Source organism: Podarcis liolepis (genome assembly GCF_965112155.1).
Source record: "Podarcis liolepis genome assembly, chromosome: 5".
In the NCBI taxonomy this organism is placed as follows: domain Eukaryota; kingdom Metazoa; phylum Chordata; class Lepidosauria; order Squamata; family Lacertidae; genus Podarcis; species Podarcis liolepis.
The window spans coordinates 4,150,647-4,177,434 of NC_139556.1; the positions used below are offsets into that span (position 1 = coordinate 4,150,647).

General features: G+C 44.9%; 1 protein-coding gene across 8 annotated transcripts in view; it reads left to right on the top strand.

Annotated features, from left to right (window-relative positions):
• The window catches only part of SHISAL1 (shisa like 1), a 182,072-nt gene that overhangs the window by 75,664 nt on the left and 79,620 nt on the right, over window positions 1-26,788 (top strand). For 4 of the 8 annotated variants that reach the window (XM_083503599.1, XM_083503602.1, XM_083503595.1 and 1 more), the window contains exon 1: window positions 25,820-26,067. The gene's annotated coding sequence lies outside the window, so the exon portion shown is untranslated. Of the gene's footprint in view, window positions 1-4,528; window positions 4,671-24,797; window positions 26,068-26,788 lie in introns of those variants that run through there. The other 4 variants (XM_083503596.1, XM_083503600.1, XM_083503597.1 and 1 more) reach the window with 2 other exon arrangements.

Sequence of the window (26,788 nt, forward strand, 5' to 3'; positions counted from 1 at the left end):
TTCCCTTGATCCATTATGTTGTCTTAATGGTTCATCCCCAGGCCATCACCTCAAAAGGAAATTAGCTTTTTTTTTGACATTATTTGCTGTTTCATGATGTCTCAGTAAAAATCTGATGCAGCAGAATTAAAACAGATCCTCTATAATTGGCATAACTTTAATTTTTTTAAAAAATTATTTCATAAAATGTATATACGCTTGCTTGTTAAAACAACTTCAAAGTAGTTTACTAAGAGGGGGGAAACAATAAAATTATCAGTAAAAAATGGTAAAAGCTACTATTTCAAATATTCCATTTTTTAAAAAAAAATATTAAAAATAAAATAAACAATAAGCTAAAAACGGATTAAAACACATTTCAGCCTTCTGGGTAGGCTTGTCTTTTTTTTAATATATATTTTATTAAGGATTTTCTTGTTTTACAGAAGTGTAGTGCCTCGTATTTATTATTATTATTATTATTATTATTACCTAGGATTAAAGGGTTGTCTGACACAGCCTAATATACACGGAACTTGATTAGATTCTAACTCATGGGAATCTGACACACCATTTTAACACATGAGCCTCAACACGAAGCCTCAACACGAATTTAAGGTGCCTTTTACCCAGCAACTCATAAGAATACATTGAAGGTGCCTGCTTGATTTCACTGGGTGGGGAAATGTGCTTTTTAATCTTTCTGGACAAAAGCTGAACATCTGAGAAAGGGACCTCGCATTTGACGCTGAGTCAGAGCCTTGCTCCATCTTGCCCAGTCTTGCGCATTCTGCTTAGCAGTGGCTCAAATACCTGAAATCCTTTCATGAGAAGCGCAAAGGATCTGTGAATATGGTGCCCTTCTGTGACTGGGGCCTCACAAATCCTGGCTGACCTGCACCATATTTGTGGCCTTCATTCGGTCTTCAAAAATCAGAATGGGTTATGCTAAAAAGTTAATCTGAAATGTAAAGAATGAATCAAGGTTCTTTCTATGGCTTGTGAAAGCAAACAAGTGAGCGATTTAAGGGTTATTACCATTTTAATCTTGCAAGCCTTTGAAATAGTAAAGGACATTAGCATCTCTGCATCCACGTTCTCCCATCCTGCTATATTACGCAAAGATTTAGGGCTCTTGCTTTCTTGCTTGCTTTTATGGTTGCTGTGTGGCAAAATGCTGTGAATAAAATGAGCATAGAAGCATTTTCTCCCCCTTCTTGTTAAAAACAAACAAGCCTGCAGTCTTAGCAAAAGGGAGAGGGACTTCATGAATAATTCAGCTGCTCATGTTTACGCAAAACTTTAAGAAATGTGAATCAGAACTCAGAATGTAGCCCAACATTTCCAAGATTGCTCCCACCTACACATTCTGCGCAGAAAGAAGCCTGTAGGTCAAAAACTGCAGGCAGCCCATAGGGAGACGAGCAATGCAAACCTATGTTTTTCTTTCTGACTGCTAGCCTGGAAACTTAGAAGGTGAACTTAGAATAAGACTGGAATCAAATGTGGAATTCTGATAAAGGTTTTCAGCAGGGCTGGCATTTGACCTATCAAAGAAGGGGGGAGGGGGAATCCATAATGCAAAATCCATGCTTGGTCAGTTGTCCAGTGAATAATAGCTTGGTGTTTAAAGCTTAACCAGATTAATATAGTAACCAAGAAAACAGAGAATTATGTGTAACTTGTGAACCTGTTTTGGCTTCAGAAAAAAGATCCAGAATGTACTTCCACCTTGCAAATTAATTTGGCTCCCTCTGAAGCTGCACCATAATTCAAACAAGATTTGGAACTGTCAGAGGCAGGCCATTTAAATGTGATCAAGATTGACCCAAAGGATAGCATTATTCATATCTCTGTAAACAGCGGCGTAGCGTGGGTTGTCAGCACCCGGGGCAAGGCAAGTAATTTGCGCCCCCTAACCTGGGGCAAGGCAAGTAATTTGCGCCCCCTAACCCGGGGCAAGGCAAGTAATTTGCGCCCCCTAACCCCTAACCTGCCGCCGCTGCCAGCTTCTTCTTGCTGCTGCCTGGTCTGGTCTGGTGTGGTTCTCTCCTGCGCTCAGCGCTGCGCTGGGTGGCCGCTGCACTGTCCCTCCCCCAGATAGACCCTCGCTCTCTCTCCACACCGCACGCCTGGCACCCACCCCCTCCACAGTGGGCAGCGGATTCGCACAGCCAGCACTGCAGTGAGAGAGAGTGAGTGAGCCAGGCAGGGGCAGAGAGCTGCGAGTGCAAGCGCGCGCCCCCCCAGATGTTGTGCCCGGTGCGGCCGGGCCCCCCTGTACCCCCCACGCTACACCACTGTCTGTAAATTCTACCAGGTGGTAAAATACTTTTTGGCAATGCATAATTATGGGGTTGGGTAGAGTTTGGATTGAAATGCTTGCCAATTGTCAGTTATTATCAACTGAACACCTTTTGTTTGAACAACATCCAATATGGATAAATGCATCATATATTCCAGAATTCCATGGCCTGCCTTGTTCCCCAGACCTGCTAGAGTCAAGGTTACTGGTGTGTTCATCACCTGCTTTGCAACTCATGTTCCTTCCCGCCGGAGCGGTACCTATTTATCTACTTGCACTTTGACGTGCTTTCGAACTGCTAGGTTGGCAGGAGAGGTAGGGTCAGACCTCAAACAAGGTGAGGCAACTGCGTCAAGTGGCAGGATCCACAGGGGCAGCAGATCTGGTCTCCAAATAATGCCTTGCCCGCTGCTGCTGCCATGTGTTGCTTGGAGGCCAGTTCTGCTGCCTACTTGTCTGTTCCTCACCCCCTGGCATCTCTACAACGATCTCTTGGCAAATAGGAGGCACTGCTGGCATGGGCGTAGGCAGGGGGCAGCTGCCCTCCCCCCAAATCAAGCAATGAACAAAAATACCTAACTAAAAGTAGAAATTGTCGACAGATTTTGAGCACCTAGGGTTAAAAGTCAGTAATTAAAAACAATGGTTTTCGAGACATTTCATTCTGAGTCGTGTCCGACTCTTCGTGACCCCCTGGACCAGAGCACACCAGGCACTCCTGTCTTCCACTGCCTCCTGCAGTTTGGTCAGACTCATGTTTGTAGCTTCGAGAACACTGTCCAACCATCTCAAGGTTACTAGATGTCCCTGTTTCCCAGGGACAGTCCCCGGATTTACAAATCAGTCCCCATACAAAATCCATTGAAGTTGAAGAGTGTCCCCGGATTCATTGGAAAAAATCTAGTAACCTTAAAATTGTCTTAATTTGGGTGTGGGTGTGTCAATGGTTAAAGTTTGCACTCACTGATTAAAATTGGTCCACACTGAAGAATTGCTTAAAGCTTTAATCTGGGATTAAAGTTTGCAAATCCATTACTGTTTCTTTGTCTTGCTTGAGGGAGTAGATTACATTCTATGAGGACTATGGAAGGGTTAATACTAAAAATCAGCTCCCAGACGTTGCTAAGCAACCGTGAACTGCCCTCTGGATCACTTACCAGCCAATGGCGATTTGTTCCGCTGATGTCATTTTGCTACCTTAATATCTATGCAGAAGAACTGTGTGGGTGGAGTTCTGTGAAAATCTACCTGAACTGCTTTTAATTAGTATCATCTAATAAAATTAATTCCTTTTCCTCCTCCAATTTAGCTCCAAAGCTTAATAACTTCAATGGAAGACTTAACAAAGCAAACTTGATAGTCATTCAAAATTATTTGTCCCTTCACAATATTTGGATCCTGCACTTAGATTGAACAGTTATCATATATATATGCACATAAGATTTATATCCAGACTGTCTTCTGGAACAAGAATCCTTTGGGAATAAATACCCATTTCAGCCTGGAAACATTATAGTTATAATAATGGCTGACAGCCTTATTCCCATGAAACTCTCACAGGGTTAAGGATCTTTACAAGTAAAGTTGATTCTGGTGAAACAGCATTAACTTGGAGCATAACGTCATTTATCTGAAAGCCTCAGGGAAAGGCGTAATGTTTCTGAAAAAGGTTCCTTTTCACACAGGGATACATGGAGCAGCTTGAATTACCGCGTGAAGGGCTGAATCTGTTTTTTGTAGGGTTCAGGTTTTTCTGCAAACATTTGGGATGGAGAGAGGGAGATGCTCATGGAGGGGGGAAATCCCCCATTTTTTCATACCATTTTTGGTTCCTCTACACAGCAATTGTTCCCATCTGTAAATGTCCCTTTGCCACACACCTCACACCCCTGGTTGTTGTTTAATTTAATGGACCTCTTCTCAGCCAGGCAGGGGTCACGAAGTGAACATGAAGGTATCAATAAGCTATATAGTCAATCAAACTCACCTAGTTTATTTATTTGTTTATTTGGCTTTTATACGGATCTTACCAGAAGAATTCAGAGGAGTGCTCAACACTGGCATACAGAAAAACCACCTGGAACCAATAGTTGCTCTAGCCATGCAAAAATTAAACATCAAACACTCACACACGTACATATAAATGCCTATCATTTCAGAATGTAATAATTAATACATCAAAAGAATCAGAGGCTAGAAATGTTCTAAAGGTGCGCGTTCTCACTTTAATATTCTCTTTCTTAGCTTTTCAGGTGTAAAAGGAAATGAAGAATGGCAACTTTGCACCTGTCCTTTGACCTGATGTGAATCACTGCTTAGATTTTCAGCAGACAATGGGACAATACGGCCATCTTGAACATGGCTTGATGATGCACATAAGAGACAGGTATTTGCCCTCTGCATAATATACCATTTCGTTTGCATATACTGCTTTTTTTACATAGGTAGATAAATGCAATGTAATGTGGTATATAGTGTTTGGGAAACAACAAGTATCAATGTTGTCCTTCTGCAAACCCCTGCCTAAAAAACCCAAAGAATCACAGAATTGTAGAGTTGGAAGGCACACCAAAAGTCATCTATTCCAACCCCCTGCAATGCAGGAATCTCAACTACAGCATCCATGACTGATGGCCACCCAACCTCTGCTTTAAAATCTCCAAGGAAGGAGAGTCCACCACCTCCCGAGGGAGACTGTTCCACTGTCAAACAGCTCTTACCGCCAGAAAGTTCTTCCTGATGTTTAGTTGGAATCTCTTTTATTGTAGCTTGAATCCATTGGTTTGGGTCTTATGCTCAGGAGCAAGAGAAAACAAGCTTGCTGCATGTGATAGCCCTTGAGATATTTGAAAACGGCTATCATATATTCCCTTTTACAGGTTAAATATACCCAACACCCTCAACCGTTCCTCATGAGGCCTGGTTTACAGACCCTTGATCATCTTTGCTGCCCTCCTTTGCACACGTTCCAGCTTATCAACATCCTTCTTAAACTGTGGCGCTCAGAATTGGACACAGTATTCCAGGTGTGGTCTGACCAAGGCAGAATAGAGCGGGACTGGGACGTCCCTTCAACTGGACACTGTAAGCCCTCCCTCCCTCTCTCTCATAGAGAGGAGCAAAGGGCACTTGTATGACCAGTGCTTTTTTTCTTTAAAAATGTTTAGAGGTACTCTCATTTTCCTACTCATATTGAAATACTGCCCCTCGATGAGGCCAAACTCAGATTCACAAAATGTTTAGGGGTGTGCGTACCCCTGCGTACCCCCAGGAAAAAAGCACAGTGTATGACGCTGCTAAATGATGGTGGGGTAACAGATAATAATAATAATAATAATAATAATAATAATAATAATAATAATAAATGCCCCGCCTATCTGCCTGGGTTTCCCAAGCCACTCTGGGCGGCTTCCAGTATATCTAAAAACATAATAAAATATCAAACATTAAAAACTACCCGATACAGGGCTGCCTTCAGATGTCGTCTATAAAAGCCTTACCTTGTGTCTCGTGCAAAGACACACTGTTCTGCCATCCCTGTTTTGGAAAGCTTTAAAAGACTGAAGGTTCATTCTTATACGAGCAAAAATAATAATAATCTATGATTATTCTGTATTATGTAATTATTGTCTCAAGGGTATCATTAGATGACTAATGGAAGGTTTTGATCACTTGTTTTATACTGTATCAATAGAAATAGTGAAAATTGCTATTTCTCCTCAAAATATTGTAAAACTGGTTGTCAATCCGAGGGTGTGATAGTCCACAGACATTGTACTGTTTCCCCAGGTGCTGGATTCCCCATTCTCTAAGATTTGACTACATGAATGGAACTTTGTTCTTTCCCAGTTTACACATCCTTGTTGTAGCTCAGGCATGTCCAACAGGTAGATCACGATCTACTGGTAGATCTTGGGGTGTTCCTGGGAGATTCTAGTAGATCTCTGGCCCCTCAGTGATCTTGTTTCATAGAAAGAAAAAGCTCCAAAACTTTAACTTCCTAAAAAAAAGCTCAAAAACTTTGGCTATCCAAAAAAATTGGTCCAACCAACGGCAATGGGTAGATCACTGCCAGTCTTTTTATACTGTGAGTAGAATGCAGTCTATAGGGAGTTGGTCTTCCCTGTTGTAGCTTATCCAAATATATAATCACAGTCTTGCCGGGAGCTTTCTGGTCCAAGGAAAGCCCTCCATACAGACACAGGATTCTCCTCGGCTCCATTGGGCCGGAATCTGTGAATGTCTCCTGAGCCAGATGCTTAAGTATAGACTTGTTCATTTCCTGTTTTCTAAAAGGGCATTTGGAGCTGATGGCTTGTGTTGAGACTCAAAGGAACAACCCCTTGCTCTTTACAGGAGTTATTTTACAACCCTCTCTTTTAAAACCAATGACCTGTTACCGGAGGAGATGGGGCTATTAGCCATGAGAAGCTCACTATGACCTCCATATTCAGAGAAAGAATGTGCCCGAGTTTCAAATGCTGGAATTAAACCACAGATAACTTTCCTAGGACCATCCAGTTGGATACTAGGGCTGGACAATATATCGATATATCGTCCAAAACTGGTTTGAAGCCCATATCATGGTCTTGGTTTCATAATTTTTGACCTAGCAATATAGCACAAATTATGATGTGTGTGAGGCCTGAGTGATGCCTGGCTTTTAACATTGTGATATATCACCAGGTAAATACCATGCTATACTGATATATCACGATGTCTGAAATAAGGATGTAACTATGAAGAGGTGAACAGGGCAATGTCCTGGTGTGACTTAGGGGGTCTAAAATGTATACATTTTTACTTACCTTCACATATTGCTACAACTGTTGTTTTATAGTTCAGAGCAACGGAGCAGAAGGAATCCTGAGAGAAACGATGACTGGCTTCACAGTTTTTCCCACATCGCGAGTTTTTACATAGAACGCACACACACATCATGATTCACGATATATCACAGAAAATATAGCATTTGGGAGAGAGGGGTGCGCTGAATCCTTCCCTCTGAGATGCTAGTTTTCCATCCACATGGTGTGCGTTTTGATTTCAGGAGAATAATTCAAATGTCCAAGACCGGAGAAGCTGTACCACTTCATTCTACTGCTTGTAGATGGTGTTTTTAGTTGTAAGAAAAGTATATTGTTTTTTTGACAGAAACTCCAGTGCCGTTCTGTTGTTTTAATGCTTTCAGAGCAACAGCTATTACAGGATCCCTTCTACACTCTGCTGAGTCATTGTTTTAATACATATTCTGATATGAAAGTTCAGACACCTATTGAATCACAAACACCAGTTTTTGCAACAGTTATGTGTTTGCTTCCAATTTCCCATTCAGAAACAACTTCGGCTGACTTTTGTTCAGTTGTAAGCAAATTTCTGTGTTGCTTTTTTGCTCTTGCTTCATTCCTAGATTTTAAAGAATTTATTAAAAAGGAAAAGGAATAAAAAAAGGATTAGACCAGTGGTAGCCAAACTTTTTTGCAAAATTGTCTCAAGTGACTCATTCCAGGGTGTGGAACGATGCCACTATATTGTATACTATGTGGATATGGTGATGAAGAAGTTATTGTACGGTGAAGGGAGATTCAAATATTCTATTGTAAATATGAGGGGGTGGAATTGGTAAAGGATTAATTGTGTGAAGTTCATATTGACAAGCTGGAAGGTGTGCAGAGGAAGGCAATCAAGATGATCAAGGGTCTGGAAACCAAGCCTTATGAGGAATGGTTGAAGGAGCTGGGTATGTTTAGCCTGGAACAGAGGAGACAGAGAGGAGATAAGACCTTCAAATATCTAAAGGGCTGGATAAATCATATTTCAATAATCAACTGAAGGATGTTTCATGACTACGTAGATATTCCGTTTGACAGGCAGATATCCGAGAATCCAGAGGAAGAGGCATCAGTATTCAAGTCAAAGTCTCTACTACAATTCCAAAGCAATTTAAGCGATTCCTACCTGTTAATGAAAATATCTATCATTGTTTTGAATGCCAAAACGCACCTGTTCCAATCTGCAAGTGCAGTGGGAGAACAGTATACCCTGCTGTTGGAAGGCCATCTGTCACGGATGCTTTAGCTGAGAGTCCTGAATTGCAGGGGTTGGACTAAATGACCCTTGGGGTCCCTTCCAACTCTACAATTCTATGATCCTATGATTCTGTGCTGAGAAGACAATACTTAGCAGCAGATTAAGGGCTGTTGGCATCTCCTTTGCTCTATGCTCTATCATGCCACATTGCTTAAATATTTCCAGGCCAAATTAATTAGAATTTGTTGCATAGCATACCTAACATGGTTTGAATCTGTCACAAGCAACAGTTTCTTTCCATTTATTTCATCAGTAGCCCTGACTTTTTCTCCTTCCTCATTGCTGTGAATTTTGTCCAAGATTTTCTAAGTGCAGTCCTTGTTTAGCACTCAGTGTTTTAAACCGCAGTAGTGTGCTCATTAATTAACGAAACATGTAAAAGTACCCCAGCCTTTCAGCTGTGCTCAGACATGAACTAAGCCAACAGCAAAATTAACAAATAATAGGGATGCACAAAGCCTGTCCCTTTATTTTTATACTGTTTTCTGCTTTTCTTACTCATTGTCTTGGATAGCATTGCTTTCAGAAACCACACAGCTGTAAATACAATGTACTTCAGCATGTGCACTTAATGTGCGGGCTGCCAATTGCTTTTATTATGAGACACATTCCTATGTGCATTTCCACTTTACAGACTGTCTTCAAATTGTTATTTTTGGTTTTGGTTTTGGTGGGCATAAATTGGGTGCCTACCAGAATGCAGAGAAGTCAGGAAGTACCTGTGGATATAAATAACTTTACAGTAAGGCTGGATCTAGACGCATCAAAGAAGCGTTTTCAGTTTAAAGCGTTGTAAATTTAAACAAGGAAAACAGGTAGAGAAAAATGGGACTCCACATCTCTATCTGGTGGCACACTGTTATATTGCACATACAACACATATAAATCACTTTTTCTTTACCAGTCTAGCTGAGTCCCAACTTACACAGGGTTTACATTCATTCCAGGGATCGTGCCTATTGTCCAAACTGCATATATTCAAAACACACTGAGTGCAATGGTGGGTGGCATTGCCCAAGTCGTCCCCTCTGGATGCCCGCCTCCCATATACAGTATTAGGACTGAGGCACCAAGTTAGGGAAATGGATAACGGCACATGAAATCCTAGATAGCACAAAAATTGTTGGCGTACCATCTCAGACAAAAGTCACTGGCGTAATTCCACAAATGAGCATTTGAAGCTGAAAGTGCCAACCAGTGCTGTCCTAATTTGACATCCTGTTAGAGCAAAGACTACATGATTTTTTAAACTCAAGTAAAGCTAAACACATATCTGCATATGAAATGTTGGACAAGCTTCCCATTCTACTAATTCAGCCAAGACTGGAAAGACATTTCCTGTCTGTTATCCACACAGCAGATCTTGCCCATTGCTTGAACTTATGAGTCTTCAGAGCCTGCCGTAAATCACAATAGTTGCTGCCAAGAAAATCAATATGTGTTTTAGCAGCAGCTTTTTGAAATCTGTTTGTACTCTTGGCCATGGTGGAGCAACACAAGGAAGCAATACTTTGTGAGGAGGACCCCCTACTGCTCTGCAGAAGATGAAGTTAGCAAATAAACACTACTCCCCAGAGCCTCAATTTTGAGTATCTCTTAAGGTTTTTTCTTTTCTTAACTTGGCTTGCCACAAAGGCAGGGAAGCACACAGAAGGAAGAACTATGAGTTTCAGCTGCAGCACTTAAAACCAGCCAACCACATTTCCAAATGTAGGCCTGCAAATAAGTATCACACACGCTCTTACATAAATAGAATCTCGTGGAAAGGATGCTCGCAAGCGCCACTCTTCTTAGAGAATAATACTGCCCAAACAGCAACTAATTAAACAGTCTTTTCTTGCTTATTAATAGTAAATAACATCAGAGAGCCCTTGTGGTGTGGTGGGGCAGAGTGGACTTGGAGAAGCTTGGCTAGCACCTACACTTGGCGGAGTCAGGTAACTGATGAGGCCTGCAAAGAGAGTCCATTGTCACTCTGTTCATGCGTTGTGTTGTCTGGGTAGAGTGTCCTCCTAAACAAGGGCAGCTGCTACCATAACGAAAGGAAGCAGTGGGGAGAGGCAGAATTCTGTGTTTGTTTCATTTTGGGAAGGGGTTCCACCAATATTCAAATCAGGCAGCACAAAACTTCAGTTTGCAGTAAACTCTTATTTCACATTGCATCCACTTACACTAAGACTTCCTTACGCTATAGATTTTCACAAAAACAGCAAGCCCTTTTCTGTTCCACTGAATTTTTAGATGCACCCAAAAAGTATATTTGGGGGCCAAAACAAACAAGATAGGTAAGGGGGAAATACTAGACAGAAATATCTAATATTTTTCTTGATTTTGGTGTTCCAGGCCTAATTTATACAATTGGGCCAAATGGTTTAGATTTGATTAGCACTTAGAAAAGCCACATTTACCTGCCATCCATACCTGTTGGAAATCTATTCACTGCAAATTGCTTAGGTAAGGAGAAATTCATATTCCACACACAAAATCCAACCTTCAAAACGAATTCTCCTTGAACTTCCTACACAAACAAACAATCCCCACCCACTTATCTATGCTGCTTCTGAATATTTCACTGGGTTTGGGGTGTCGCCTGTGACACAACATGCCTCCAGACTGTCTTGTGGCGACTTTGATTGAGGGATTCATGCTCCTAGCAGTATTTTAAGTTTGTGCAATTCAAGCATGACAAATGCAATAAATACATGAATAAGAATTGTTGAGATTTGGAAAGTGAAGGGGAAAGGCATTGAAAAGTGTGGGATAAACGAATGATTAATGGAAAGCTGTGTAAACACCCTGCAAGCAAATCAAAAGGAATGTTCATTGTTGTATAAGTGCCCCACAATAAAATGGAACAAATGTTCAATAAATACTGGCCATAGGCTCACCACTGTTTCAGCTTTATGCAAGCAAATCAAGATGAATGCTCAATAAACGGGACATTTGGAAGAGCCCAGAGGTAGTCTAAACTCTTGCTACTGTCATTAAAAAAATAAGTTTTATTGGAAGACATGCCAAGCCTTGAAGAAACGGTGTATCCATTTTTTAAATGACTAACTGAAATAAATATTCTGCACACATACAGGATTGGTTATGGAACCAAAACATCCAACTAAATCACCCTGTTCTCTTTGGATACAAAAGTGATAGGTAAGGCAGTATAAATCAAAACAGAAAATACTTTTTAATTTAAAATAATTTTTAATAAAAACAAGGTTACTTGACTTCCTGAACACATGGCACACAGTAAGTATCTTTTTCACAAATGTGGTATGTTTTTATTATTCAGTTGAATATTTCCGTGACTTCATTGCCCACATAATCATGCTGAAAGGATGAAAATCTTTACAGTCCAACCCACAAATTACACTGGAATACTTGGGGTTCGATCCGGTTTGGTGGCTTCTGGATGAACATCTGCATCCATAATGAGCAGGCAGAGGGAGAGCAGAAGACCTTCCTCAAAGAAAGGAGTGGAGGTGCTCTTCCCTTGTGGCTCTTTTTAGAACACCACTGAGTCACTGGCTCATCTTTACAGGCCAGTTGATCTTTAAAACGAGGAGGCAGCTGGACCAACTCTCTCGCCTTTGCTTTCTTAAGATATACATAGCCACTCTTTGGCTATTCTTTAACTTTAAAGTTCTGCTTGATACCAGCGAAACCTATGTGCAACCACATGTGTTTGTGGGTAGTGCTGTTGCATCAAAGGGGATGAGAGCCCAGTGAACCAGCTCTGTAGGTACACAAATTATGAGGTGAACCAGGGTGATTCTGAGAAGGTCCTCACCTTTCTGAGTTGGACCACACCATTAGAAAGGCATCTCAAGGCAGAACACGGACTCCCTAAGTCACTAGCAGCCAGTGAGATGGCACTGGTGGAAGACCACTGCTCCAATCTGAAGCTCCCACCACCATGCACTGCACCAGGCCAAGCTCCTTGCACCTCCTCTCTCCCTCTTGGCCAGGGACCCACTGTCTTGGGAAGCCAGGAGAGCAATGGTGGTCAAAGCCACACCACCTCAGACCTTTAATTGACAATGAACTCCCAAATTTGGGATCCCCTCTAAACAGATGCCAAAGTTTTTCACTCATTTTGTGCCATTTTGTACCTCAAACCCCACATTTTGGGGTATTTTAAATGATTTCTTAAATTATTTTATTTTATTTTAATTTTGCATTTTCAATTTTACAATATAAAAACAGAATAAAAAATACCGTATTTTTTCGCACCATAGGGTGCACTGGACCATAGGGCGCACCCAGGTTTTTTTTTGGGGGGGGGGAAATCAAGAAAAAAAATCTTCCCCCCCCCCAGCCCCAAAGAGCAGCGTACAGGCTGCGCACAACCTCTCCCTGCTGGAGGGGTTGCGCGCAGCTATGGAAGAAGGCAAGGCAGCGAGCGGGATGGATCCCGCTCGCTGTTTTGGCTTCCCCTTTAGCCCTGTGCAGCCTCTCCTTGCCAGGAGACGCTGCACAGGGCTTTCCTGGCTTTCCTGGGAGGTGGGTGGATTCCCTCACCTCTCACAAAAGCCCGCAGAAGCCACGCAACCCCTTTAAAGAGATCGCGGCTTCTCCTGGCTTTTCTGGGAAGTGGGGGAATTCCCCCACCTCCCGTTAAACTGGCAGAAGCCACGTGCACTTTAAAAGGGCTGCACGGCTTCTGCGGGCTTTCCTGGGAGGTGGGGGATTCCCTCACCTCTCGCAAAAGCCCGCAGAAGCCGCGCAACCCCTTTAAAGAGATCGTGGCTTCTCCTGGCTTTTCTGGGAGGTAGGAGAAGGGACTGATGCAGCCACCCTTCTCCCTCCTGTGGAAAAGCCCGCAAGAGCTTTTCCCGCCTGCCTCCCCCCTGCATTCGCTCCATAGGACGCACACACATTTTCCCTTGCTTTTTAGGAGGGAAAAAGTGCGTCCTATGGTGCGAAAAATACGGTAAATAAATATAAAATCCCCTTTGACTTTCCTCCCCCACCCCCTTTGTGGATCTTCATCTAATGATTTTCCCCTCTGCATTTCTTCTGTAGCTTAATTTTTAAAATATATAAATCCTTTATCACTCCATAGTTCAAATTTTTGCTACACGTTCTATGTCAATGCTACCAATGTGTGTGTTTACAGTAATTTTTAAAATAAATTATAAACTTTCTCCATTCATTAAAGTCGGTCTCTTCCTGGTTTCTAATTCTTCCTGTAAGTTTTGACAACCCTGCATAGTTCATCAGTTTTATCCGCCACTCTTCCTTGGTCAGAGTTGTGCCATCTTTCCATCTCTCAGCTAACAGCATCCGTGCAGCCGTGGTTGCGTATGTGAATAATTTCGTCTGGTCCTTCGGGATCTTTGGACCTAAAATACCTAAAAGAAAAGCTTCTGGTTTCAGCATTTTCCCCCAATTCATTATATTTCATTGTACCTCAAACCCCACGTTTTATACCACTCCCCAAACTGAGTAATTGATACATCAAACTGGTGTTTGTAGTTAACACCCAAATATCAAACATTGTCTTATTCACTCCAAACTGCTGCCAAACGTTTGCAATAGTTTTGCATGGTTTTGTACCACAAACCCTGTGTTTTGTACTGCCCCCCTCAAACTGAGTAACTGATACTCAAACCTGTAAGAAAAATACTTCATTAAGGAAATTCTCCCCCCTACCCAGGATGCTTCCCCACTGGTGAATTAGGAAGCCACAGCATTGTATCCAAGTTTTAATTTCTCATTAATGCACAAGGGATTTTTATCAGTCACTGGTTTACGTGAAGCCCTAACACAAGGATAAATCTGTCCGGCTGAAAAACATTGTGGGAAAGAGATCTGTTTACAACAGGGTTGTTGTTTTTTGTCATTTGTTTTTGGTCTACTTTGTGCTGATGGGATCCATGGAGACTGAATAAACATAAGCAACTGCAGAACTCGCTTCAAACTCTGGGTTCAAAAACCGCTTGACCCAGCTTTGGGAAGTTTATTGCTCTACAGTGGAGAAATCCCTTGGTGACACAAGATTTTCTTACTCAGCATGTTTCTTCTACAAAAAGCACTATCCTCTTATTATCATTTAGGAATCAACTGCAAGGAATCCTTTCAATTAAATTTTGAAGGGGAAAGAAACACTAGTCTTTATTATCATGCAGTCACCTACAGAAGAAAACATTGTGGCATGGATTCGTATTTTGGCTTTGCTTAACCTCTCTCTCCCCGCCCTGCCTCTTTCTACATACCCCCAACCCTCCTCCATAAAAGGGATTAATGTGAAGCCCCAACCGAGAGATTATTTGGATGAATTACACATCAGATTAAGGGAAATCTTGTTTATTTATAGCAGCATCAAAAGAAAACCTTCACTGATTAAAGACGGAAAGTCCATTCCTCTTCCCTGAAAATAAAGAATCAAATTCTTGGTTTTGCATGAGACAAGCTCCACACAGCTGCAACCGAAGGACTTCACAAGGCTTCATCATGCCATGTTTGCTCTCAACCCCCATCCTAAATCAGTGGACTGACATGTCTCTCAGTCTCCCTAGTAGAGAGACAAGAAGCATCACAGGCAGCAGGTGTGTGATTGTTCCCCTCCCCCGAGAAGTGTGTGTACTACATTTTCTGTAGTACACACACATGCACACAAGCATTTTATGCTACTAAATTGCACCCTACATTTCACAGATGAAATGTGGACCCTTGTTCTTATTTGCGACACTCCCACTCAGAGAAAACCCATAAAGACAGGGAGAATGTTTTTTATGTGGTTTGTAGCACGGTCCCCATCTTAAAGGATTTCAGGTAACAGAGCTGAGAAATCAGAGGAGAGAATATTAGGCTACATGAATCAGTGGCCTTTCCCTCCATAACAGCCTCTTATGTTCAGAATAGCCATATTTTCACATCAGGAATTACTGCCCAAGCAGACGCCCTGACTAATACTGTCACATATTACAGAAAAGAAGAGCCAGGTGTGTAAATAAATACAGTCATACCTTGGTTCTCAAACCCCTTGGTTCGATTTTGGCTCCCGGATGCCCAAAACCCAGAAGTAAGTGTTCTGGTTTTTGAATGTTTTTCAGAAGCCGAATGTCCGACGAGCATCGGACATTCCACTGAGTGGAAGAAGCTCCTGCAGCCAACTGGAAGCTACACCTTGGTTTTTGAATGGTTTTGGGAGTCGAACAGACTTCCGGAACGGATTACGTTCGAGAACCAAGGTACAACTGTAGTATAAATAAATTCAGCTAATCTAGTATGCTTGGCAAAGCCACCTCTAGGGCTCCACTAGCACAATGAGGTTTTCACCCTCCCTTGCACCCCCAATTCCAACCTGGCAGGTCAGAGGATGCCCCAGAAAAGTGAGGGGAGAGGGGGGCCCCATGCCATCTATCAAGCAGAAATGCTTGTGCTGATGGAAAAATCAGGAGAGTGAGATGTTTAATTGCTCCCTATCAATTTAATTTGTCTAAGAAATTAGGGGTGTTTAACTTTTGCACGCCACCCCAATCTCTGAGTGATGTGAGATTCCATGGTTTCCAGGCACTTACTCAGGCTCCGTGTTTCCTTTTGGAATGAGACAAAGCGGAGACTGTGGTGTCTTTAGGATACGTGGTTTATCTACGCATATTTGCAACCTGAGCCTGAGGTGGAGGCTCTTTCCTTTTCCCCTGCTAAACACCCAGGCTATGACTTTACCAGGCTAGCCTGGCTACTCCAAAAATTAGATCCAGGGATTAGAGGGGGCACACAGTTTCCCACCCCAGACTCACAATATTATGCTTTATCTCACAGTTGACTTGGTTGTCTTTACTATAGAATTGCTTCACTATCTCTCCACCTATTCTAACAAAATTTTGGGTGAGCTATGATTTCCAAAACATACACCATCTGCTTTGCACTACTTCTGACAGTGGTATAAAGTCATTGGTATATATCAACCTGGGAAGGTTGCCAATCTAGGAGATGGAAAACTCTGATCCCAAACCTCTGTTGCCCTGCGTGATATCTTCAGGAGAAGAAAAGACTAAGGAGTAAACATCCCACAAATCTGGAGTGGAATCCCGAAGGTGGCTGGATGGCGTTCTATATGCCTGCAGCCAAGCTGGTGCCAAATGTCTTGCTCTGCTTTCCTTTGGACCACATCAACAAGGCAGAGAGAGGAGTTTTGTTGTCTGGGCAGCCCAGGAGCTCCATACACCCTGCCCAAGCTTGTGCCCCAGGGAGGTCAGTTTGGTGCTGCTGAAGGTGCACTCCATTGTCTCTTGAGACAGACAGATGCTAAGAACCAGTAGCTGGAAGTCAGCCAGTGTGTTATGGATTCATTACCACCTGTGATCCTCAGAGCTACTGGGCCCTCGGAAGCATTCCTCCCCCTGTCAAGAAATGACCTGTAGTTGGAGAAGGGAGTAAAGATACGCCCAGATTTCATGGAAGCTCCAGGTCTGACTGTATACTACCAGCTGTAAAATTCACACTGTGGTTGGCAAATGATGACATCCATACTTTTTACCGTGTGTTGCCTGCAAAGAGGCAGTTATAGAAATGGAGGTTGTTGTTTTGCACATCCAGAAAGCGCTACCTCTTTTCTCCACTTATTTTTCACCATGCCAAAAACATAAATTACTTCCGTCATCACCCTCTCCAGCAAAGACCCACCACTTGCCTTGGGCAGATAATCCCTTGCAGAAGTCACAGCTGCCCTCAAAGGCTGCAGCCGTGAACTGTGCCAAATGTGCTGGGCTGTGGCCATCTTTTAGATGTCTGCCTAGAGAGAACTGCTGTTTCTCCTTGAAACTGATATGTGTAGTCTGGCTTTCAGCTACAAGGCTTGGCCTCTGAGTCATCTCCTTGACTTTTTTATTATTGGAATGCCTTTGTTGGCATTCCTTCAAGGCCCTGTGGTGGGCGCCCTGTCCAAACCACCTGAGTTCGGGCTTCTCTTCATTCACAGTCAGCAGTTTGGCCCTTAATTCACTGCAGACAGTGGCGCTTCTGAACTCGCTGCATCTTTCGTACACCTTGTCTATGTGTGGTTTACATGGTGGGAACCTCCTCTCTCAAAGAACGGCTGGCACTGGTTAGCTGGGTTATTTACCTGTCACAAACATTCTGGAATTCAGGAGTTCCACTGACAGATCAGTTGTGACCCCTGATAAGGACAGGACAAGCAGAAGGGAAGCAGGAATGGAAGCAGGGGCTTCCAAAAAGGAACAGGCAAGAGTAGGCTTTGCAATTATAGAATATCTGCTATCACCTGGAACTACCGTATTTTTCACCCTATAGGACACACTTTTTCCCCTCCAAAAATGAAGGGGAAATCTGTGTGCGTCCTATGAGGCGAATACAGGCTTTCGCTGAAGCTTGGAGAGCGAGAGGGGTTGGTGCGCACCGACCCCTCTCGCTCTCCAGGCTTCAGGAAGCTATCAGCAAGCCTGGGGAGCCCACGGGAGTTCCCGCAGGGCTCCCCACGCTGTGGATAGCAGCCTGCCGCCCGGCGCGCAGGGCACCCTGAAGCAGAGCGCCCCACACGCCGGGCAGATATCCGCAGCCTGGGCAGATATCTGCAGTGCTGAAGCAGAGCGCCCCGTGCTTCGGGCAGACATCGGCCAGCCCCACAAGCTTGGGGGACAGCGGGGAGGCGCAGCACCGCCATCCCACTGTTCCCCGACCTGGTTTGGGGGGGAATAAAGGGGGAAAATTCCTTTATTCCCCCCCCCCCAAAAAAACTAGGCGCGTCCTGTGGGACAGAGCGTCCTATGGGACGAAAAATACGGTATATTTTTTATATACATATAGTAATGTATGAGCCTGGGGTATGGATTAAAGTTCTTTTGAGTGACTCTTCAGATGGACTGTTTCTAAGGTTTGCTATGCAAAGCTCTTGTCCATGGATGGCAAGAGCAATGCATTTCAAACTCAATGGTTTTGTCCCCATTTGGGGACAAAATAAACTGAACACTCATTTCCTATTAGAATTGCAAGGAGATTCCTCCTGTTTTCCATTCTCAGTGTCCTGCTAATTGATGATGATGTGGAGCTCTTATCTCCAGGTCCCTTCCAGCTCTACAATGCTATGATTCTGTATGAGGATGACACCTTCAGCACTTCAGAAGGAAAGAGGTTTTGATAGAATTTACTCTTTTTCTTTGACAATATGTAAAAGGTAAAGGGACCCCTGACCATTAGGTCCAGTTGTGGCCGACTCTGGGGTTGTGGCGCTCATCTCGCTTTATTGGCCAAGGCAGCCAGCATACAGCTTCCGAGTTATGTGGCCAACACGACTAAGCTGCTTCTGGCGAACCAGAGCAGCACACAGAAACGCTCTATTAGCTCTATTTGCACCACAAAACAATGAAGTGCAGGCATGCTATCATAGTGTTTTAAACTCATAAAAATGAAAGATGGAGCTGCTTGTTCAAAGTTGATGGTACATATTCATTTTATATATCCATTCTACAGAGTTGTTCATATTCTTGTACAGAGTTGCTCATATTCTGCAAAAAAACCACAATTCTGTGTTTCTTAGCACTGAATTCTCTAATGTAGCACAATGTCTACAGTTCTGACAGTCATGCCTTTTCAGTGCTTCTACACTTTCCAAGAGAGAGAAAAAATCTAGTCCTCCTAAAATACTACAAAATATGTCTCTTCAGGGCTGGCTAGCTGATATGAGGATAACTTGAGCATTTTACATTACGTTAGCTAAGATTTGTTAATTTTGGAGGCTGCAGTGCTAGACACATTTGTGAAAGCATAAAAGGAAAAGGTAAAGGTACCCCTGACTGTTAGGTCCAGTTGCAGATGACTCTGGGGCTGCGCTCTCATCTCGCTCTAAAAGCCAAGTGAGCCAGTGTTTGTCCTCAGACAGCTTCTGCGTCATGTGGCCAGCATGACTAAGCCGCTTCTGGCAAACCAGAGCAGCGCACGGAAACGCCGTTTACCTTCCTGCCAGAGCGGTACCTATTTATCTACTTGCACTTGATGTGCTTTTGAACTGCTAGGTTGGCAGGAGTTGGGAGCAATGGGAGCTCATCCTGTCGCAGGGATTTGAACTGCCGACCTTCCGAATGGCAAGCCCTAGGCTCTGTGGTTTACACCACAGCGCCACCCGTGTTCCTTGTGAAAGCATAAGTGTTATTAATTTCAGGGACACTTACTGCTGAGTGAACATGCTTAGGATCACAGCTGCACATGTGGTTTTTTGAATGAGAGAAAGAAAGAGATAACAATGTGTAAACGGCCTGCTAATAGCTTGAAAACCAGCAGGAGGCTGGTAAAAGCTTCTTAGAGGGATTTCTGTTAATTGACATTTGCTGTGAATTAGTAGGACTGAATAACAGTTCATTTGGAATTTATGTTCCTTTATTGGTTCACAAGTGTTGAGCAGTAAAAGCCCATGGGTGGGTCATCTATCTGTAAGCAGTGGGAATTAGTAGTTACACAGAACACTTTTCTGGATTCTCTGCTCTGCTTTCAGCAGCTGGCCATTGCAAAGCAGAGGGGGAACTAATGGTTTGCAGGGCTGGCTTTATGCTTTTGAATACAGCAGATTACATTATTAAGCAGAGCCAGCCTCATTTAGATGTGGCACCATTCCCCACCAGGGTAATAGAATGAATCATCATATGTTCTCCCAAAGTGCCTACAGAGATTCCCCATGTTTGGAGAAGGAGAAACAGAACATGCATTTCTCGATAAATGCTTATTGGTCACTTTCTGACCCAGCAAACACGTAACCCCAAGCCAAGGCTTTGCACAAAAAGAGCAAACTTGTGGGTTCCTAGAGAGAAAATCCTGGCTGTTCTTCCTCCTTTCTGGCTGTTGCCATGCAGTGGTGTTCTGCGGGCTGCTGGCACCCAGGGTGGGGCAAGTAGAAGAGTGACTAGTGGGGTGCCACAGGGTTCTGTCTTGGGCCCGGTCTTATTCAACATCTTTATCAACGACTTGGATGATGGACTCAAGGGCATCCTGATCAAATTTGCAGATGACACCAAACTGGGAGGGGTGGCTAACACCCCAGAGGACAGGATCACACTTCAAAACGACCTTGACAGATTAGAGAACTGGGCCAAAACAAACAAGATGAACTTTAGCAGGGAGAAATGTAAAGTATTGCACTTGGGCAAAAAAAACGAGAGGCACAAATACAAGATGGGTGACACCTGGCTTGAGAGCAGTACATGTGAAAAGGATCTAGGAGTCTTGGTTGACCACAAACTTGACATGAGCCAACAGTGTGACGCGGCAGCTAAAAAAGCCAATGCAATTCTGGGCTGCATCAATAGGAGTATAGCATCTAGATCAAGGGAAGTAATAGTGCCACTGTATTCTGCTCTGGTCAGACCTCACCTGGAGTACTGTGTCCAGTTCTGGGCACCACAGTTCAAGAAGGACACTGAAAAACTGGAATGTGTCCAGAGGAGGGCAACCAAAATGGTCAAAGGCCTGGAAACGATGCCTTATGAGGAACGGCTAAGGGAGCTGGGCAAGTTTAGCCTGGAGAAGAGGAGGTTAAGGGGTGATATGATAGCCATGTTCAAATATATAAAAGGAGGTCACATAGAGGAGGGAGAAAGGTTGTTTTCTGCTGCTCCAGAGAAGCGGACATGGAGCAATGGATCCAAACTACAAGAAAGAAGATTCCACCTAAACATTAGGAAGAACTTCCTGACAGTAAGAGCTGTTTGACAGTGGAATTTGCTGCCAAGGAGTGTGGTGGAGTCTCCTACTTTGGAGGTCTTTAAGCAGAGGCTTGACAACCATATGTCAGGAGTGCTCTGATGGTGTTTCCTGCTTGGCAGGGGGTTGGACTCGATGGCCCTTGTGGTCTCTTCCAACTCTATGATTCTATGATTCTAAGTGTTGCATCCCCCCCCCCTCCGTGAACTGAGCAGCTGGGGTGGAGGCGCATGCTGAGGGGGCATTTCCCCCTTGGGGTGCTTTCCCACCGTCCTCTTCTTCTCTCCTCAGAGGGTGGTGATGGCACTCCCCCCCCCCCTCGGCCAGGCTGGGCTGTACATGGGTGGTGGTGGTGGTGAGCCACAGGGGTGGCAGGCACCCGTGCTGGGAGAGCTAGGGGTTGCCCTTGCACACCCTGCTGTTGCCTGCAGGCCATGGCCCCCTGCTGTTGGCAGAGCCAGTGCCAGGAGTGCCAAGTGGAGGCGCCACTGCTCCACCCGCAGCAATCCCAGCTCGGCTTCCTCCGCAGCCTCCTCCTCCCTGACCCGGGTCTCAGCCGCTGCTCCCATGCTGAGTAAGAGATTCCTGAACTGCACAGATGATCCTTGTGGTCCCGTCCAACTCTACAATTCTGTGATTCTATTCTGTAGCCAACTTGAAACCCCACTGAAAGCCAAAACAAATACTGAAAATAAGTAACTAAAAATGAAAAGGTGGGCAAGTGTTTTTAGCCATGTATTGCAAATGAGGCTGCTGAGAGGGAGGTGTGTGTGTGTACACACACACACACACACACACACACACACCCTAAATGTAAAGGGTCATTTCTAGCCACCATGAAAAAGCAGCGGCACAGACACTCTCCTGGGGCAGCGTGCCCCAAACGCCTTTTTCTAAGGAAGGACGACCCCCTTTCACAAAGCAAGGCAGAGAGGAGGGGGAGACAAATAGCATGTCCAAATTTCTGCTGCATTAGCAGCAGTAAAACTCTTGAAAGGAGAAGAGGAAGAGCAGTGGTTCTGGTCACCTCAGGTAGTATCCTGTCTTGTGCCAACTGTGATGTAAGGGTGAAAAATTAAGACACAGCTTCTCAGAGCATCCTAGCACCTAGTGAGAGCAGTTGTGAGGAAGAGAGCAGGATCCATTCTGCATTTTTGTCTTCATTCATGTTTCATTGCAACAAGAAGGTATCAGGTAACAAGAATCTTGATTATACAAAAAAAAAAATCCTTTTCCATTTTTCTGTGTCCTTTCTAATTATCTATTTCCAGGTCTTGCATGAAATAGGCATTTAAACTGAGATCTTTAAATATTCCTAAGGTTGCCAACTTTTTTTACTGGGCCCTGCACCTGTGTAGATATTGGCAGGTGAAAATGTTTATCACCAGCGCTTTACCTATTGACTTCCATACTTCAAGCTGCTGTTAAGCACAGAGCAGTTCAGGTTCTTTTTTTCTGATTAACTGGCAACTTAAATGCCCTTGTGGCATTTACCTCTCATATGACGCTCTCCTGGCTCTTTTATTAAACAGGACTGATATTTATTCCCATCTGCCCTAGTGTTTCTGTTTGCAGTGACAATGTTTGGGCTTAGGTGGATAAAACTACAAATTACCGTATTTTTTGCACCATAACACTCACTTTTTTCCTCCTAGAAAGTAAGGGGAAATGTCTGTGCGTGTTATGGAGTGAATGCCTACGGGTGGCGGGGGAGATCTGCTGCAGTCGTGAGCAGAGGATCCATGGTTCCCCTTCCTTCCCTCCTCCGTGGTTACAAAGCATGGATCCACATGGATCCTCAGGATTTTTGCATTGCGCTACTCCAAACTCACTGTCAGATCACATGTCTGTGGCCACAGCATGAACCACAAAAATCATATATCCACTATTTCATTTAGAATATTTTTTTCTTGTTTTCTTCCTCTAAAAACTAGGGTCTGGTGCGTGTTATAGAGCGAAAAATACGGTATCTGGTAACATTTATACCCCACCCTAGCCTATGGACTCAGCGTAGCTTGCTGCAATTTCGCTTCGTTTTATATTAACCTGCCCCTAAGCAAAGGCTGCTGGCTCGCAGCGTTGACACCAGAAACTGCTGCCTGCGTCATTCTGCTCCTAGGAGATGCTATTCAGAGGACGCGTCTTTGCCGTATCCTCAGAACAAATGCTTTTCACATTTGCTAGGTTCGCTTCAGGCACTAATTGAGGCCTGTTTGGTCATATGGTGCCACAGACAAAAATCCAAGCTCTCCTCCTCTACCATAGTAACGTAGCCTTGATTAGCAATTTGCTTTCTCTCAGCCAGGTTGATACAGGCAAGAATGTGGCTTGTCCTGCAACAGGTATTACTTCCCTTAGAAACATGGCTTTTTATGTTCTAGGGGAAACCCTGAAGTTCCCCAGAAGCTTGCATAAGGGTTAAATGAGAAAACTGATAATGCTAGGAAAGCTTTTCAGAAAGACAGATTATTCAGCACGCTTACACTCCCTGTCCTGCCTTATGGAGATACAGGGGTTTGGGGTTCCTTCCTGGGCAAATTCTCAGTTTATACAGGACAATGGTGATACCCTGAGCCCCACATGATCTGAATTTGCTAGAGTCCCAGGGTAAGAACCTGGGGGTTCCACAGCAGATGACACGACTCGTGTTTTCTGAAGACTGCATGTTTGAAAAGCACTCCTAGAGTGTACCATCTTCTGCTCTGATCCCCTTAAACTTTTTTAAATTTTGCCTTAACATCTGGCCTGAAGCAATTTTCTAACGAACGAAAAAGCTTCCAGGCTACTTTGTGATATTTCATTGGTCCTAAAAAGAAAACAAAAGAAAAAGCTACCACTTTTCCTGCATCAAGTTTTAATGGGGGGATCAGAGTTTGTAAGGAGTTCTGTGCAAACTACAGTATTACTACAACTTATTTGATTGCCATCCCACTTTTCAACAAGAATCATCTAAGCAGCTGACAACATTTTTTTAAAAAAAGAATCAAATAGATTCACCAAAACAAATGACACCAGCCACGGGGAAGCGGAAGATAGTCCTATAACCTGGTAAGGGAAGGTGGTAAAGAGAGAACAATTAAGCTCAGAGTAGGGGCAGCCTCAGATGCCTTCTTTGTCTGCCTCCCTGAATCTCCTGCTCCTTCTGACAGGGTGCTTGTGATTTGAGAAGGAGGTGGGCTTCTCCCTGCCCTTCTTTAATTTGAACACCTAGGCCATGACATACAAAGCCATATAAGGATGGCAATATAATACCATCCATATGCAAAATCAAAGCCAAACTTGGAGTGCAAGGACAGGGAAGTGCCAACTCAGCCATTAAACTCAGTCACTCTTTGTCAGGCAAACCTTGTTCAGAAGACTGTTGCAAGAATATAATGGAAGTATGCCAGTGGTGGCCCTCCAGGTGTTGCTGAACTACAACTCCCATCAGCGCCAGCCAGCCTGGCCAGTGGACAAAGAGGAAGAGAGTTGTAGTTCAGCCATCTTGAGGGTCACAGGTTCTCCCCCCCCCCCATATATGCTGCCTTGAGCTCCTTGGAGGAAATGGGGGGGGGGGATATACAGCAAGGGAAACAAGTCTTGAAAACAAGAGTTCTATGCTGTAAATGTAAGGCTTCTAAAATGGGATTTATCCTGGTGATTTAGTAAAAAAAATTAAAAACATTCTTTTAAAAGGAATGACTTCATCTGAAATATTTACCATTAGCCATTTTTTTTAAAAAAAACACCAGGGTAATATTAGGGGGAGGGGGAAGAGAATGACACCCCATGTCAAGGCTTGCTATGACACTGTAAAGTGTCTGGAACCATTGTTGTTGTAATTAAGTGAACGAAGATCTTATCCTTTTTTCAAAACCCACATGGAAACTCACGTCCTGTCTTCCTGTTTCAGTTGGCCTCCATATTGTTTCTTTGGCAAGTACAATTATAATTAACTTTGCAAACCAGGCCATAAAACAGGCAGTATAATTTATGTATATCTGTCTGTCTATCCATCCATCCATCTGAAGTGTGACATCATGTCTTATGAGAACTGTTTTCAAGGAAGTAATCAGATGTAGCCTAAGGGACACAAGGAAAGCAAATACTACCCAATGGCCTTTGGAATTCACTGGTTCCCTCAGAATTTTACTAAGTTCTTTAACACAAACCATCTGCTCCGGCTCCATTGCTTTCAAATTTTCAAGTGAAGATGCCCAGAACTTCAGCCAATGCAATGGAATCCCTCTGTGCCGCCCCGGGCAGAGGTAGCCCACGCTACGCCACTGAATCCCATGGTGCTTTGACTGTAGCATTTCTCTCTCTCTTCCGTGCTCTTTTGCCTAGGAGAGGATTCTATGAAACAGCAAATTTCGACGCACACCTGCTTGGGAATGAGTGTGTGACTGCAGGGCTTTTGCAATAGCCCATAAAACCAGAGGCTACTGGAAAGCCCAACATGAGTTCGGTGGGACTTACTACCTAGAAGAAGCAATGTTTGCTAGTAGACGGCGCGTCCCATCGAAGGCAGTGGGGCTTGCTCGCGAGTAAACAGGCTGAGAGCGCAGCCCGATCCTGCCCGCGCTTCCTCAGCAACGGATCGCGCGGGGTTCCGCCGGGAGGATTCCCCCCCCCCCGGTGACGCCGCCCGCTGCTTGGCGCCCCGTTGAGTTCAGCTCCTTCCGACCTCGCCCCGCCGACCTCTGCCGGGGAGGAGCTGCTCGTGCCTCGCCAGCCCTGCGCAGGGCGCGCGGCGCGGCTGCGCCCCCTCCGCCGCTTCTTAAGCGCGCCGGCGGGGTCGACCTGCGAGCAGGCGCCAGCGAGCCCGCCCGCCCGCCCGCCTGCTCTTCGCCGCCGCCGCCGCCCTCCTCCCTCCCTCCCCGGAGCCGGAGCCCAGCCCGGCGGAGGAGCGGGCAAGAAGCGCAGCCTTCGCCCGGCCAGGATGTGGGGCGCTCCCTGATCCGCGCCCCGGGAAGCGGCAAGCCAGGAAGGAGGGCGCCCGGCGCTGCCCCGGGCGATGGCGCTCTCGGCTCCAGCCCTTTCCCCTGCTCGCCTGGCAGGTGAGTGAGGCGCCCCTTCGCCACCCCGGCTCCCCCCTCTCTTCCTCCCCGTCCCCGGGAAGCTGCTCTCCGGAGCTGGCTTCCGAGCAAAAGGAGCCGGTCGAGTCGCTTCTGCAAAGGGGGCTCCGCTCTCCGGAGCCTCGGCGCTTCCCAGCCACGCGGCCAACTTCGGGCGCTGCCGTCCCACCCTCGGGCGCGGAGGCGGGGGGCGCAGAGACCGAGCTGCTCCGGGCGCCGTGAGCTCCGAGACCCGCTCTTCCCAGGCAGCCCTCTTCCTCCGAAGCTAGCGATCGTGGACATACCTTTTACTTCTCGGTGCACCTGGGCGGGTTTACTCGGATGTAAAGTCTGGCTTGAGACCCGAATGGACTCGCTCCGGGGCAAGCGCGCAGAGCGGTGCCGCCTCCTCCGAGGAAGCCTATTGACCTCGATGGGACTGGCTTCCAAGGAAGGATCAGGCTGGAAACGGCTCACTTATTCCTGTAACGCCGGCATCGCGGGGGGGGGGGGTCTTCCAAGCGTCACCTGTTCAGGTGCGCGGTAATCCAATGCAAACGTTCCCCAAACGGGCGCCCACGGCGCGATTCTGGTTTTGCGTGGCTCTACGTCCCTTGGCCACGCTCCGGTTCCCGGTGAGTTTGCTGCTTTGGTTGGCAAACGGAAGCAACTGAATCCAACTTAACTCCGCGCAAGGAAGGCTTGCCTCTTTCTGGCCTCCGGT